This window comes from Muntiacus reevesi, chromosome 6 (assembly GCF_963930625.1).
Source record: "Muntiacus reevesi chromosome 6, mMunRee1.1, whole genome shotgun sequence".
NCBI lineage: Eukaryota > Metazoa > Chordata > Mammalia > Artiodactyla > Cervidae > Muntiacus > Muntiacus reevesi.
In genome coordinates, this window is record NC_089254.1 from 57,418,721 (window position 1) to 57,434,126 (window position 15,406).

Below are 15,406 nucleotides of genomic sequence, written 5' to 3' on the forward strand. Positions count from 1 at the left end.
TCACTTGGACTCTTGGACTCTCCTTTGAGTTGTAAAGAAGCAAAACCTAAAGATTTAGACCAGTGACTGGCAAACTATGACCCACACACGAGATCTAGTCCACTGTCTGTTTTTGCATAACCCACAAACTAAGAAAGGTGTTTACATTTTTTTAATGCTTAGGAAAAACATAAGAAAAATAAGATTTCTTGACATAGGAAAATCATATGAAATTTAAATTTCAATGTCCATAAATAAAGTTGAACAGAAACACAGCCTACTCACTCCCTTATGTATTGTTTATGGCTGCTTACACAGTAGAGTGGCAGAGCTGAGTAATTGCAACAAAAATAAAGCCTACAATATTCTTATTTACTTTCATACTTGTGGGATCTTAGTTCCCTAATCTGAGACTGAATCAGGGCCTATGGCAGTGAAAGCACCAACTCCTAACCACTGGACCACCAGGGAATCCCCAAAGCCTACAGTCTTGGCTACCTGGCTCTTTACAGAAGACATTTTCCTGGCTTAGATGCTTTGTTAGTAAAAAGGCCACCATGGATGCAAACTGTCTCCCATTTGACACTCCACTCTCAGCTTTGTCTTCTGCAATGATGCCCATTTATATCTGTATTTCCCAAATGGTCTGCAAGATGATAATGTGACAGAACACAAATGGTTCTTTAATCAATTAAATCTTGGGCTTTTTACTGTGAGTAATACTTTATTTAATCATTTTTGTTTACAACTGCAACTCTGGGACTTCAAAATTAACATCCTTGCCCATGAGCTTCTTATAGACACGAGAAAATGTTTCAACCTTGTGTTCCACATTGTTCTGCTGTGCTTTATCCAAATGGACCAATATGAGTCAGCTGCCGTCCAGCTTCATGGGGATTCTCTTACCCACAATCTCACTTGGGAAAACCAAGTTCTCCAGGATGGTGTCATGCATGGCAGTCAGAGTGCAGCTCCTGGGATGCTTTTGCTTATTTTTCGTACGACTTTTTTGAGTTCGATTAGCCAGAATTCTCTTCTGAGCGATGAAGATGGTGTGTTTCCCTCTGAACTTCTCCAGTTTGTGCACCAGCCACACCTGGATTTTCAGGAAAGTTGTCAATTGCCGAACAGGAACAAAGATGACGATAGCTTTCCAGCCACCGCCAACTTCAGTTTTCTTGGCGGCCGTTATGTTCGGCCCCTGCAGCTGGGCCTTGAGGTCTGAGTTCATCTCCAGTTCCAACAGGGCCTGGGAGATGCCCTATTCAAACTCCTCCAACTTCTCTATGTTGGGCTTCATGATCTTTGTGCTGGAAATGAACATGGCCTGCACCTGGCAGATTTGTTGCTACCGCCGACACTAGTAGGCCTAGGAAGAGCAAATTGTGGATTTTTAAAAAAGGATAAAATTTATTTTGTTACCAGAAGTATTTTCAGCTCTTGAAATATGCTTATAAATATGGAAGGATATTCAATGGATAAATATCCATTGGATAAAAATAGATAAATAAGCTATCCAAATTGGGTATATAAATTTTAACATTCCTCAAACTTATTTCATCACTCAACAGATTTTTTAAAGAATGTCCATGATTATTTCAGAATGCTCTGCACCACATAGCTTTATCCACACTACTCTATACATTTACCAGATATCAAAAGATTGTCTTCTAATTTGGAGAAATAAAGCACTCTTCCTGATGAAGCCCCTCGGTCATTCACTCCCCTCTTAAGGCACAGAAAGTTAGAGTGGTGATTGCTTCTGTCACCTCTTTGCTAATGACAGACATGCTCACGTTTTCTCTCCCCTATCTGTGATATTCCTCTTCCCTACACACCCATCACCCCTTCAAAGACAGGAATTTTCAAGCTGCAAGTTATAACTCAGCAGTGGGTCATGAAATCAATTTAGAGGGTCAGTGATCAGCATTTTTTTTAAATAATAAAATACAAGAGGATATAAAACATCAGAGTGCATCTCAATAGTACTTGATGAAATTTTCTTATGGGTTCTGGGTCACAGTAAAAAATTAATTTCTTTGGTTCATGATTAAAAATCTTTGAAAGCCACTGTGCTAAGGTGCAAACAAAATAAAAGAACCTAGCAAAACCTTATAGCTAACATTTGATTAACAAAAATGTTATATATCTGTCCTACTATTAATTCTTCTCATGCATTTCTATTTTAAATTGCAAACATAAAGACCCAAGGACTGTATCTTTTGATTAACCTCTGTATCTCCTACCCCTCACTGACTGTGGGACTCACTTCCCTACAGAAGCTGCATAAATATTTGATGTTGATAATGAAATGGAATTAAAAGCTAATAGAAAAAACCTTTCAGTTTCTACTGTCAGTCTGTTTAAAGGATGGGAAATAACCTCTATGCCATAACCACTTCTGCAAGCTCTTTCAGAACCACCTCAACATACAACCTAAAATGACCCAAGGGGCGACACCTTTCCTTTATTCAACAGAAAATAAACATGCTTGGTGCTAAATTCTTCCCATGCTACAGCCTTCCTACATTCCCACTAACCTCTTCCCTCTCTTGCTCCAGTCACTGTCTTCAGGAACCCTCCATACATCTGCATACAAAGCTCCCTCCCTCTCCTTCACAGTTTCTCTCTCCACACTTTCCTCTTGCTGAAATCCTTTTTACCTGCTCAAATCTGTATTTTGTAGACCTCTGTGAAGCCCCAACACACAGAGTTTCTTGCATCCTTTTTGGTGATCCCATAGAACTTTGTTCATGCATCTGTACAGCAACAGTGGTGCTGGATTCGAAATTCTGATGTGCCTCTGGCCTCTTACTGTGCATTGGCTTCTCTGGGACAAAGCTGTGCTTTATTCATCTCTGAGTTGTCCATGACTCGCATGGCATGGCAGAAGTAGGTGCTCGATAATATTTTAATGTGAATGAAAAAGAAGCAATAGCATGAAATATCAAAGGGATGAAAAGTTTACATATGGGGTAGATCATGTTGCTTCCTCCCACCTCCAATCCCTCTCTGGCACCTAAGAGGAAGCTTGCTTGCCCATAGTTTGCATACTTTTGTGAGTGGATGAAGGAGAGCATGATATCTGAGTGGGTATTAGTCCTTAGTCATGTCAACTTTCTGTGGGCCCATGGACTGGCCCACGTGGGCAAGGCTCCTTTGTCCATGGGATTTCCCAGGCAAGAATACTGGAGTGGGTTGCCATTCCCTTCTCCAGAGGATCTCCCCAACCCAGGGATAGAACCCGGGTCTCCCGCATTGCAAAGCAGATTCTTTACCATCTGAGCCACCAGGGAGGCTCTTTGGATGGAACTTGGTTAAGAGACAGTTCTCTTCTGTAGCTGAGCTGGAGGAAGGAAGGAGGGAGCCTAATGGTGCTGGGGTCCCCTTAGAAGGAGGCCACCCCAGGGAAGCAGAACCAGAGGTAGAGGGGGGCACTGAGCCTGACGACATCCCTGAGCTCCCAGACCTGAATGCGGTCAACCCATCCCTTGGCTTTTTATATGCAAAGCCCATCGCTGGTGATTGTCCTTGCCACCTCAACAGCCAATGGGGCTCCAGGCACCCTGACTTTGGAGGTGTCCAGACACAGGGCTGCAGGCCACATGGCATCATGGATACTTGCGGAGGTGGGAGGTGAGCAGGCTGCCCAGAGGGGCTTGCCCGGACTACCTGGAGATCAGGAAGCTGTTTTGGGAGGAGGAGAAGGAGGAAAGGTGGCAGCCCAGGTCACCCTGTGCTGCCCACTAGGTTCCTGTTAGTTATCTATTTTATACACAGTAGTCAATAGCGTACATATGTCAATCCCAATCTCCCAATTTTTCCCCCTCTTTCCTCTGTGGTAGCCATGTATTTTTTCTTCTGTGTCTCTTTCTGCTTCCAAATAAGATCATCTATACCATTTTTCTAGATGGACCAACTCTCCTGAGATTTATAGTTGGGCCATTCTATGCACAAAGGGAAAGTTTCAATTGCTTGTGGAGCTCTAATGTGATCACAAATATTGTACAGCTAGGAATAGATGATTAATGACATGTAGAATTAGTCCAAATGTGTGCTTTATAATAGCAATGAATTTTGAAAACTACAGAATGAAGTGACTTTTGTTTTGAACGTCCTGCAAGCTTTTCTGTTTAGACCCCTCCCTGTAATACTCTCCCCTCCATCCACTCACCTAACAGCCCCTACCCTTGTTGCCCCAGAGCTAGTACACTGCTTCTCTCACCCAGAAGCACCCGCGGGATGCTCTGCAGCTCTCTGCCCTTGCTGGGTGGTAGCAGCATTTCACGCCACTGCTAATCAGAGCACTACCTTCTCTAGGGACCATCTAACGCCTCGAGGCTGAAAGACAGTTCAAATGAGTTGCTCCACCTGAGCCAAAGAAGTTGCTGAAGATTACAAAGGGGTGAAAGCCACATTTTGAATTCTAGCAGGAAATCCATGCAGATTCATGCAAACATTTACCTTAGTTAGGAAAGCCATACAAACCCCAGAGTAGAAAAAGAAAAGAAACAAAGCCCCTAGGACGATCCTGGCCCTCGGTCAGATGCAAAGGGAATGCCACTTGTAACCTTTAATCTCTTTGGGATCTGTGGGTTCCGAAGAAGCAGAACTGAGATTATTGAAACTAGTTGGGAGGGGCTGGCACCAAGAACTGAGAGGTCAAAAGACACCAAGGAGAACACCCTACTAGATGCGGGCTGACAATGAATTCATTTCAGGTAAATCTGACCCACTGCACAATCCACTATGTGCCAGAGACTGAACTCAACTCTGGGTCTCTGAAGGCCCATTATACCTGGGTGTTGCAGACAATCCAAAGATGATGACTCCACGCAATAATCTTCATCATCTTCCTCCCATGCGTGCTTCCACTTGATGGTCCTCACCTAGTTCAAGGCATCGCTATCTGCCTCATTATTTGGGCCAGAAGTCCCTCACTCTCATATCTCTTATCTAGTCAGCAAAATTCACTCCCTAGATATGTTTAAATCCCTCCCTCTTCAGTAGAACCTCCAAGACCCTTTGCATGAGCGGCCAGCTCTTTGGTGAGCTGCTGCACTCCATGCTTAGGACTCTGCAGGGTTGACCTGTAATTCTTCACTAGAACTGCAACAGGAAACATGACCAGAAGGCAAATGACAAGCAGGGAACAGTGTCTGCAATGTATATGAAAGTGCAACGGTTTCCATATATTATATACAAACAGCTGTTACAGATCAGTGTCTTCCTTGATGACTCAATGATAAAGAATCCGCCTGCCAATGCAGGAGACATGAGTTCAATCCCTGGAGAAGGTTGAGAAGATCCCCTAGAGAAGGAAATGGCAACCCACTCCAGTATTCCTGCCTGGGAAATCCCATGAACAGAGATGCCTGGTGGTCTACAGTCCATTGGATCGCAAAAACACCATGTGGCAACTAAACAGCAACAATAAGAAAAACATGAGCCATCCAAAAACACAAAGAAGACATAAATGAGAAGTTTTTAAAACAAAAATACAGGGACTTTCCTGGTGGTCCAGTGGTTAACAATCCACTTGAAAATGCGGGAGACATAGTTTCGATCCCTGGTCCCAGAAGATCCCTCACGCTAAGGGGCAACTAAACCTGCATTCCACAACTACCCCGTGCTCTACAGCCTGAGAACTACAACTAGTGAAGTTCATGCTCCAAAACAAGGGAGGCCATTTCAGTGAGAAGCGTGTGTACCACAACTAGAGAGTACTCCTCACTCACCACAACTAGAGAAAGCCTGTGCACAGCAATGAAGACCAAATTTAGCACAGCCAAATACAAATAAAAATTAAATTCGTTTAAATTTCTAAAAATAAATTGAGAAAATATTTATGTAGAGAGAACAAACATAAGGGGAAAAGGCCCAACTTAAATAGTAACAAAAGAAATACAAATGAAAGGAATGACATATTTTCTTGCTTTGTTAGTGAAGTGAGGGGAGAATATAAACCTATTCTATGCATCTGATGAAGCCCAAATTGGCAAAGAATTTCTCATGGGAAACTTTGTTATATGAAAAACAGCTTTCCAAAAAAAAAGTGTATAACATTGACTAAGCAATTGCAGTGGTATAATTAATTTAATCCTAAGGAAATAATTCAGTTCAGTTCAGTTCAGTCACTCAGTCATGTCTGACTCTTTGCAACCCCATGAACTGCAGCACGCCAGGCCTCCCTGTCCATCACCAACTCCCGGAGTCCACACAAACCCATGTCCCTTGAGTCAGTGATGCCATCCAACCATCTCATCCTCTGTTGTCCCCTTCTCCTCCTGCCTTCGATCTTTCCCAGCATCTTTTCCTGATGCGAGTCAGCTCTTCACATCAGGTGGCCAAAGTATTGGAGTTGCAGCTTAAAAATCAGTCCTACCAATGAACACCCAGGACTGATCTCCTTTAGGATGAACTGGTTGGATCTCCTTGAAGTCCAAGAGACTCTCAAGAGTCTTCTCCAAGACCACAGTTCAAAAGCATCAATTCTTTGTCACTCAGCTTTCTTTATAGTCCAACTCTCACATCCATACATGACTACTGGAAAAACCATAGCCTTGACTAGATGGACCTTTGTTGGCAAAGTAATGTCTCTGCTTTTAAATATGCTGTCCAGGTTGGTCATAACTTTCCTTCCAAGGAATAAGTGTCTTTTAATTTCATGGCTGCAATCACCATCTGCAGTGATTTTGGAGCCCAAAAAAATAAAGTCAGCCACTGTTTCCACTGTTTCCCCATCAGTTTGCCATGAAGTGATGGGACCAGATGCCACGATCTTAGTATTCTGAATGTTGAGCTTTAAGTCAACTTTTTCAGTCTCCTCTTTGACTTTCATCAAGAGACTTTTTAGTTCTTCTTCACTTTCTGCCATAAGGGTGGTATCATCTGCATATCTGAGGTTATTGATATCAGCCCAGCATTTCTCATGATGTACTCTGCATATAAGTTAAATAGGCAGGGTGACAATATACAGCCTTGACGTACTACTTTTCCTATTTGGAACCAGTCTGTTGTTCCATGTTCAGTTCTAACTGTTGCTTCCTGACTTGCATACAGGTTTCTCGAGAGGCAGGTCAGGTGATCTGGTATTCCCATCTCTTGAAGAATTTTCCATAGTTTATTGTGATCCACACAGTCAAAGGCTTTGGCATAGTCAATAATGCAGAAATCGATGATTTTCTGGAACTCTCTTGCTTTTTCGATGATCCAGTAGATGTTGCCAATTGGATCTCTGGTTCCTCTGCCTTTTCTAAAACTAGCTTGAACATCTGGAAGTGCACAGTTCACATATTGCTGAAGACTGACTTGGAGAATTTTGAGCATTACTTTACTAGCATGTGAGGTGAGTTCTATTGTGCGGCAATTTGAGCTTTCTTTGGCATTGCCTTTCTTCGGGATTGGAATGAAAATTAACCTTTTCCAGTCCTGTGGCCACTGCTGAGTTTTCCAAATTTGCTGGCATATTGAGTGCAGTACTTTCACAGCATCATCTTTTAGGATTTGAAGTAGCTCAACGGGAATTCCATCATCTCCACTAGCTTTATTCATAGTGATGCTTCCTAAGACCCACTATACTTCACATTCCAGAATGTCTGGCTCTAGGTGAGTGATCGCACCATCGTGATTATCTGGGTCATGAAGATCTTTTTTGTACAGTTCTTCTGTGTATTCTTGCCACCTCTTAATATCTTCTGCTTCTGTTAGGTCCCTACCATTTCTGTCCTTTATTGAGCCCATCTTTGCATGAACTGTTCCCTTGGTATCTCTAATTTTCTTGAAGAGATCTCTAGTCTTTACCATTCTGTTGTTTTCCTCTATTTCTTTGCATTGATCACTGACGAAGGCTTTCTTATCTCTCCTTGCTGTTCTTTGGAACTCTGCATTCAAATGGGTGTGTCTTTCCTTTTCTCCATTGCTGTTCTCTTCCCTTCTTTTCACAGCTATTTGTGAAATAATTAGTGGACTGGAAAATAATTAGTGGACTGGAAAATGTTTTTACTTTGTGGATGTATAACATCATGTGGGTTTTAATGGCAAAAATATGGAAATACTCCAAAGTTTCAACAATATGTTATTTTTTAAGCAGATTTCATGCTCCAATATGCATTTATTTAAAATGGAAGTATGGAAGTATAATTGTTGACACGAGACAAATGTTTATTGGTAAATGTAAAGGGAAAACAGTTTATAAAACTGTATGACAGTATTTTTTATTTTAAAAATTAATATGCATAAAATGCCAGGGAGCATGTATACCAAGCTGTAAATATTGGTTATATCTAGGATAGACTTACTATCGAGGAAATGTGGGAGGGAGCCTTTCTACATTTTTTTCACCTTTGGACAATAAAAATGATTTACTTTTATAATAAAAAGTGGTTAAAAATAACTCAAACAAAATTGCCAAACTAAGAGTTATTTATTACCAGAGGCAGAGACTTGAGCAACTTAATTTTATGAATAAAGCAAACAATTTACTTCAAACTAGAAGGAATTTATTCACGTTCTATGAGCCAAACATCGTTGTGAGCTTGGTGTGGGGAGCGTGGCATTAAAATGGTAATTCACATAGTTACTTCAATAAGCCTCATGAAATTCCAAATTACAAAAATTCATTTGATTTATGAATCTTGACTATTATGCTAAAGCTATCTGAGGATTGATTAAGTTAGGTCATATGAAGAAAATACATTTAAAAATAAAATGATACATATATATATGTGTGTGTCAAAGCTAACTGAATTGCATGTTTAATCTGCATACTTTGCTGTGTTCATACTTCAAACTGTTAAGGCAGAAAAATTAAAACACCCATAGAAATAACAGAAAATATTTTACATTTTTCATCTTTAATTTTGAATGGATCTCTAATATTGAATAAATTAAAAAACCAAACACAGGAGTACTTGCAGCTCTGGCTATGATGGAGTAGAGAGAAAGCCCCTCTTTCTGGCACCTCTCACTGTCTCCTCATACTTATTTTCTCCATCTTCTTCCTCTAAACTCCCAGACATCCCAATACATATACTTTTATCTATGCAAGTTTCTTATAAAAAAGAATAATTTAGCATCATAAAAAACTTCTCAGGTTGACCTGAGAATAAAGCAATCAAAATCACATTAAAATTATACCACGATTTTTTCCCCTGAGACTCACTAGGGAGCTGTGAGAAAACTAGTACACCAACCTGTTATGAAATTCCAATGTTAAACTAATTTTCTGATTTGGTTTGTTTCCCCTCAATTAATTTTGTTTTTCTCATAGACAGTTCCACTTCATTTTTTTCAAGGTGACCAAAAAAAAAAAAGTGAGAGAAAATGTCAGCACCCACAGCTGTGTTTCCTGACTTTTGGCTGGGCGGTGCTGACTCTGCTTTCCTGAGTCCATGGGTAACAGGCTCTCTTCTGCCCACTGTCAGTCCCCCCCTCAAGCCACACTGCTTTGGGAGCAGTTTTGCACTTGATCGCCCATTCTCCCAGCCAGAGATGATGTGGCGGCAAATGAGTCACAATTTCAACTGAGACGGAGAGAAACTTGACCCTGCAACATCTAAACTCACGTGCTCCTGGTGGCCGTCCCGGCTGAACATGGGTGGGGGAAGATAGTCCCAGCCAGAAGGAAGAGTGAAGAGGAGGCTCAGAGAAAAACAGGGAGGACGTCCGTTCTGGATTCCTTATAGTTCCCAGGTCTTATGCCTTCCTAAGGCCCGGCGGCATCTCTGCCCTTGGCGTCCATGAACTTCTGTATTACCCAGCCATTGAAATGTAGACTTCGCTCAAACTGGTTCCCACAGATTCCTGTAACTTGCAACTAGAAAAGCCTGAGGAAGGTGCCAGGCTTCTGCAGTTCAGTGTCATGGCCTCGCGAGCCTCACTCCTGTAAGAGGTGAGCACATTCCCTGCCTCCAGTAATCACACGGCCCCCCTCGGGGGAGCCCCCTGCTCCCTGAGCTGAGTTAGCCACCTTTTGGCTCTGTGGTCCCTGGCTCTCCAGTTATGGCCTTTCGTCCTTCAGCCTTTGGTCACTCATGAGCCTGAACTAATGATCTTATTTCAGGGCAAGGGCTGGGTCACCCCACAACAAGCTCCTCCATTCTTGGTATCATTGCCAGGTTAACTGGAGTCAAAAATTGCACACAATGCCGCTTATGTGACTAAGATACTGCTTCCTTATTTTCTCCTAATGATAGAATCTCTCTTTCATCCTGTGGATAATGTGCACGGGGGTTACACTTTAAACATGTCAGTGAGTAAAATCTCATTCTCCATGAGTTTGAATAATCTCTCTGAGGTGGCCAGGTCTGCTAGAGAAACACTCAACCTTCCAAATCTCCTTACCACTTTTTTTTTTTTAATGTGGACCATTTTTTTCTTTATGTATTGAATTTGTTACAGTAGTGCTTCTGTTTTATGTTTTGGTTTTTTCACCCTGAGGCATGTGGGATCTCGGCTTCCCAACCAGGGATCAAACCCACCCTCCCTACTTTGGAAGGCAAATTCTTAACTACTGGACTGCCAGGGAAGTACCCCACCTCCAGTTCCAGATGGCAAGTGGATGAAGGGAAACAAGGAGATTTCAGGGTGGAAGGAGAGAAACTGGGGAATTCTAACTCAGACCTCCTCCCTGCCAGACCTGCCGCACCACACCTCTTACTCAGCCACAGGCACCTCACGCAGCTGAGAGATTCCTTCTGTGGGATGGTGTCCCCTCACTGTCCCAAAGCAGGGTGAAACCTCTCTGCTTCTGACTCCCCCACCCCCCAATCTTTCTGACATTTAGGACCCTCAGTTTGGCTGATGAAAAGAAGTTGTATATGTATTTATGACTACTTGGTTACTCACCTCTGATATCCTTCTCCTCTACTTTGCTGGCACAGAAGGGACAGGCTTCCCTCCCGCCCCTTTTTGTTTGATCTGAAATCCTCTTATGTCATTTTCTTCCACTTTCTAAGGCCAGTAAATCTCAAGGCCTGGCTGCCCTAGGACAAAGGTCACTGGGAGGAGATACATTCTGAATTCTCTAGGTTTCAGTCAATAGGAAAGCTGCAGGCAGTTGAGTAAGGAATTACAAAATAAAAATGTAAACATGCTCAGCTAGTATTATATAAATAAAAGAATGATGAAAGAATGAATGAATTTCTACTAAACAGCATAAAGAAAACCTTGATATATCCAAACACTGGTTGAAATAAATAAAATTTTCACTGCGACTTTTGCTATCAAGTATTACTCTATCACATTTTTGTAGTTAAAAAGTATGTTCATAAAGTATTTCATCTGACAGTTGTAAGAATCAAGTAAGGAAAAAGAGAGAGCAGGTGCTATGAAGACCATTTTATAGTGGGAGAAACAGGTTCAGATTGCTTCAAGATGCTTCAAGGTAACACAATGTAAGCAGGCTTCCAATTAACTTCCTCTTAACCTCTGTAATAACATGGCGCCATAGTAATTATTGATTGATATAAAATTACTTGTGAGATTTATATCTAATAATACAGAGCTAGCTCTCTTTATTTGGAGAATGCTTACCCAGAATATCAAACTTTTCTAAGCAAAGATGACAAGCTATGGAACCTCTAGGGTCAAAACAGATGCCACAGTAAAACCTTTAAAGGTCATAAGGCCCTTTGATAGATTCTGTGAGCTCTCATTCAAAGCCTATTTTCTTTTGTTTTTAAAGTGAATCATAACTTGTTTGGTTTTCAGCCCACAAGAAAATGAAGACATTAAATGAGAGCAGGGAAGCATCTACACTGTCTGTAAGAAGGTAGAGAGGAGACAGAAAGGCAGAAGGACAAACAGCAACTATGAAGGCATAATCATCTAGAGATAGTCAGTGAGGAGAAGTAAACACACACACACAGATGAACCCCAGACAGCTTATATTCCAGATGTTTTAGCAGACAGAGCACAGGTAGGTCCCTATGGAAGGTTGATCTTGCTTCTACTTTACTGTTTTGTTCTTTTTGAATGAAATAGTCAATGATTGTATTAGCTCCCTATTGCTGCTGTAACAAACTACAACAAACTTAGTAGCTTAAATTTTGAACTTTCCTGGTGGTGCAGTGGTTTAGAACCCTCCTTGCGAAGCAGGGATGCAGGTTTGATCCTTGGTCAGGTAACTAAGGACGCACATACCACTGAGCAGCTAAGGCTGTGTGCCACAACTATTGAGTCCATGCACCGCAATGAAAGATTCCAGATGAGGCAGCTAAGACCTGATGCAGTCAAATAAATAAATAGATATTTTAAAATGCACACACACAAATTTATTATCTTACAGTCTGGAGCTCAGAATTCCAAACTGGATTTTGTATGCTAAACTCAAAGTGTTGGCAGAGCTGCATTTTTTCTGAAGGGTTTAAGTGAGAATTTGTTTCCTTTCCTTGCCAGCTTTTAGAGGCTAAAAGGATTATATATCTTGGGTTTTGGTCCCTTCATTGCATCGCTCTAACTTTGCCCTTTGCATCTTCTGCTCTTGCTTTGCCCCTTTGGCCTCTCTCTTATGAGAACCCTCATAATATGTTGGGCCTACTCAGGTAGTCCAGAGTAATCTCCCTAACTCAAGATCTCTAACTTAATCACATCTGCAAAATCTCTTTTGCTGTGTGAGGTAACATATTCCCAGATTAGGACATGAATATCTTTGGAGGGCCATTATCTAGGCTACCACACTGAAAAATGAATTTCACAAACAATTCTAAATTAATGTCACCATTTCATCCTCTGCAAACATTCCCTCATGGCAGGGAAAAGGGAGACAGCCCACTGCTTCTTCTCTGAATGACCGTGATAAGGTATTCAGCAGATTTTACGAAAGGCGAAAAGAGGAATACAAACTGAAATAAAAGAGCTTGCTCAAATATGCAAAGAAAAGTTGCAAAAGAACTTTGATGTTACTGCTACAAACTGGAAAGAAGAAATGAAAGCCAGCACATGCCATTTGGTGTGGGGAAAGATAGGCCCTTGGGCTGGAGTCTCCTGCACATTACTTAGTGACAGCAGCCAGACATGGGGCTGATGTTCATTTTGACTGCCTTGCCCAGCAGGAAGAGCTTCTATCACAATGCTAATATGGAAATAGGTGTGCCCTAGACAGGAAAAAATCTGCCTGCAATGCAGGACACCCCAGTTCAATCCCTGGGTCAGGAAGACGCATGCCCTGGAGAAGGGAATGGCAACCCACTCTGGTATTCTTGCTTGGAGAATCCCGCAGAGGATCCTGGCAGGCTACAGTCCATGGGGTAGCAAAGAGTTAGACACAACTGAGTGGCTAACACTTTTACTTCACTTTCAAACTTTACAAAATTTCTCAACCCAAGGGGATAAGTTTAAAGAGGGAAACACCAGTTAGTAGGAATTTCCCATCTGTGAAATACAGAATGAGAAGTTGAGTAAAGTAACATCTTCCAAGTTATGGGTTCTTGACCTAGGAACCATGAACTCCCAGAAAATAAATAAGTGGTTTTCAAGGATCCATGATGTTTGAAAATTCACATGTAAAATTTAGTGTGTTTGTGTTTGTGCTTTTTACCCAGGAATTTCATAGTTTTTCATCAGATTTCCAAAGGGGTCTATGACTATAAAATAGAAGATATTTTATATCAGGTGATCAGAGAAAAAGCCTCATGTCATTAACTTACTGTTAATGAAACAACAAGTAGTTGTTTCATTTTATCTATGAAATGTACTTAAAAATCAACACATGAACCAATCTATGTGAACTCTAGAGCTCAGCCTCAAGACCACTCAAGGGCAGAGTAATATAAAGGATGCCGACTTCCTGCCCAGTTGCAATGGTATGTTTGTGACTTCCCCAAGGAGGTGCTCTCCCTACAGCTGCTGTTTTGATCGTGTAAATGAATAATGACAAAAAGCAAAAGTGATTCAGTTCAGTTCAGTTAGGTTCAGTCGCTTAATCGTGTCTGACTCTTTGCGACTCCATGGACCGCAGCACACTAGGCCTCCCTGTCCATTACCAACACCCAGAGCTTGCTCAAACTCATGTCCATTGAGTCAGTGATGCCATCCAACCATCTCATCCTCTGTCATCCCCTTATCCTCCTGCTTTCAATCTTTCCCAGCATCAAGGTCTTTTCCAATAAGTCAACTCTTCACATGAGGTGGCCAAAGTATTGGAGTTTCAGCTTCAACATCAGTCCTTCCAATGAACACCCAGGGTTGATCTCCTTTAGGATGGACTGGTTGGATCTCCTTGCAGTCCAAGGGACTCTCAAGAGTCTTCTCCAACACCACAGTTCAAAAGCATCATTTCTTCTGTGCTCAGCTTTCTTTATAGTCCAACTCTTACATCCATACATGACTACTGGAAAAACCATAGCCTTGACTAGTCGGACCTTTGTTGGTAAAGTAATATCTCTGCTTTTTAATATGCTGCCTAGTTTGGTCATAACTTTCCTTCCAAGGGTAAGTGTCTTTTTATTTCATGGCTGCAATCACCATCTGCAGTGATTTTGGAGCCCAAAAAAATAAAGTCTGACACAGTTTCCCATCTATTTCCCATGAAGTGATGGGACCAGATGCCATGATCTTAGTTTTCTGAATGTTGAGCTTTAAGCAACTTTTCCACTCTCCTCTTTGACTTTCATCAAGAGGCTCTTTAGCTCTTCTTCACTTTCTGCCTTAGGGTGGTGTCATCTGCATATCTGAGGTTATTGATATTTCTCCCGGCAATCTTGATTCCAGCTTGTGCTTCATCCAGTCCAGCATTTCTCATGATATAAGTTAAATAGGCAGGGTGATAATATACAGCCTTGGCGTACTCCTTTTCCTATTTGGAACCAGTCTGTTGTTCCATGTCCAGTTCTAACTGTTGCTTCCTGACCTGCATACAGGTTTCTTGAGAGGCAGGTTGGTGATCTGGTATTACTATCTCTTTCAGAATTTTCCACTGTTTACTGTGATCCACACAGTCAAAGGCTTTGGAATAGTCAATAAAGCAGAAATAGATGTTTTTCTGGAACTCTCTCACTTTTTCCAGTGGATGTTGGCAATTGGATCTCTGATTCCTCTGCCTTTTCTAAAAACAGCTTGAACATCTGGAAGTTCACAATTCACGTATTGCTGAAGCCTGGCTTGGAGAATTTTGAACATTACTTTACTAGCGTGTGAGATGGTGCAATTTTGTGGTAGTTTGAGCATTCTTTGGCATTGCCTTTCTTCGAGATTGGAATGAAAACTGACCTTTTCCTGTCCTTTGGCCACTGCTGAGTTTTCCAAATTTGCTGGTATATTGCATGCAGCATTTTCACAGCATCATCTCTTGGGATTTGAAATAGCACAACCGGAATTCCATCACCTCCACTATCTTTGTTCATAGTGATGCTTCCTAAGGCCCACTTGACTTCACATTCCAGGTTGTCTGACTCTAGGTGAGTGATCACACCATGGTGATTATCTG

The 15,406-nt window shown here is 41.6% G+C and overlaps 1 pseudogene; it reads right to left on the reverse strand.

Annotated features, from left to right (window-relative positions):
• Positions 1 to 721: 721 nt before the first annotated feature.
• LOC136171045 (small ribosomal subunit protein eS7-like) lies at positions 722 to 1,303 on the reverse strand (annotated as a pseudogene).
• Between the last annotated feature and the right edge of the window lie 14,103 nt (positions 1,304 to 15,406).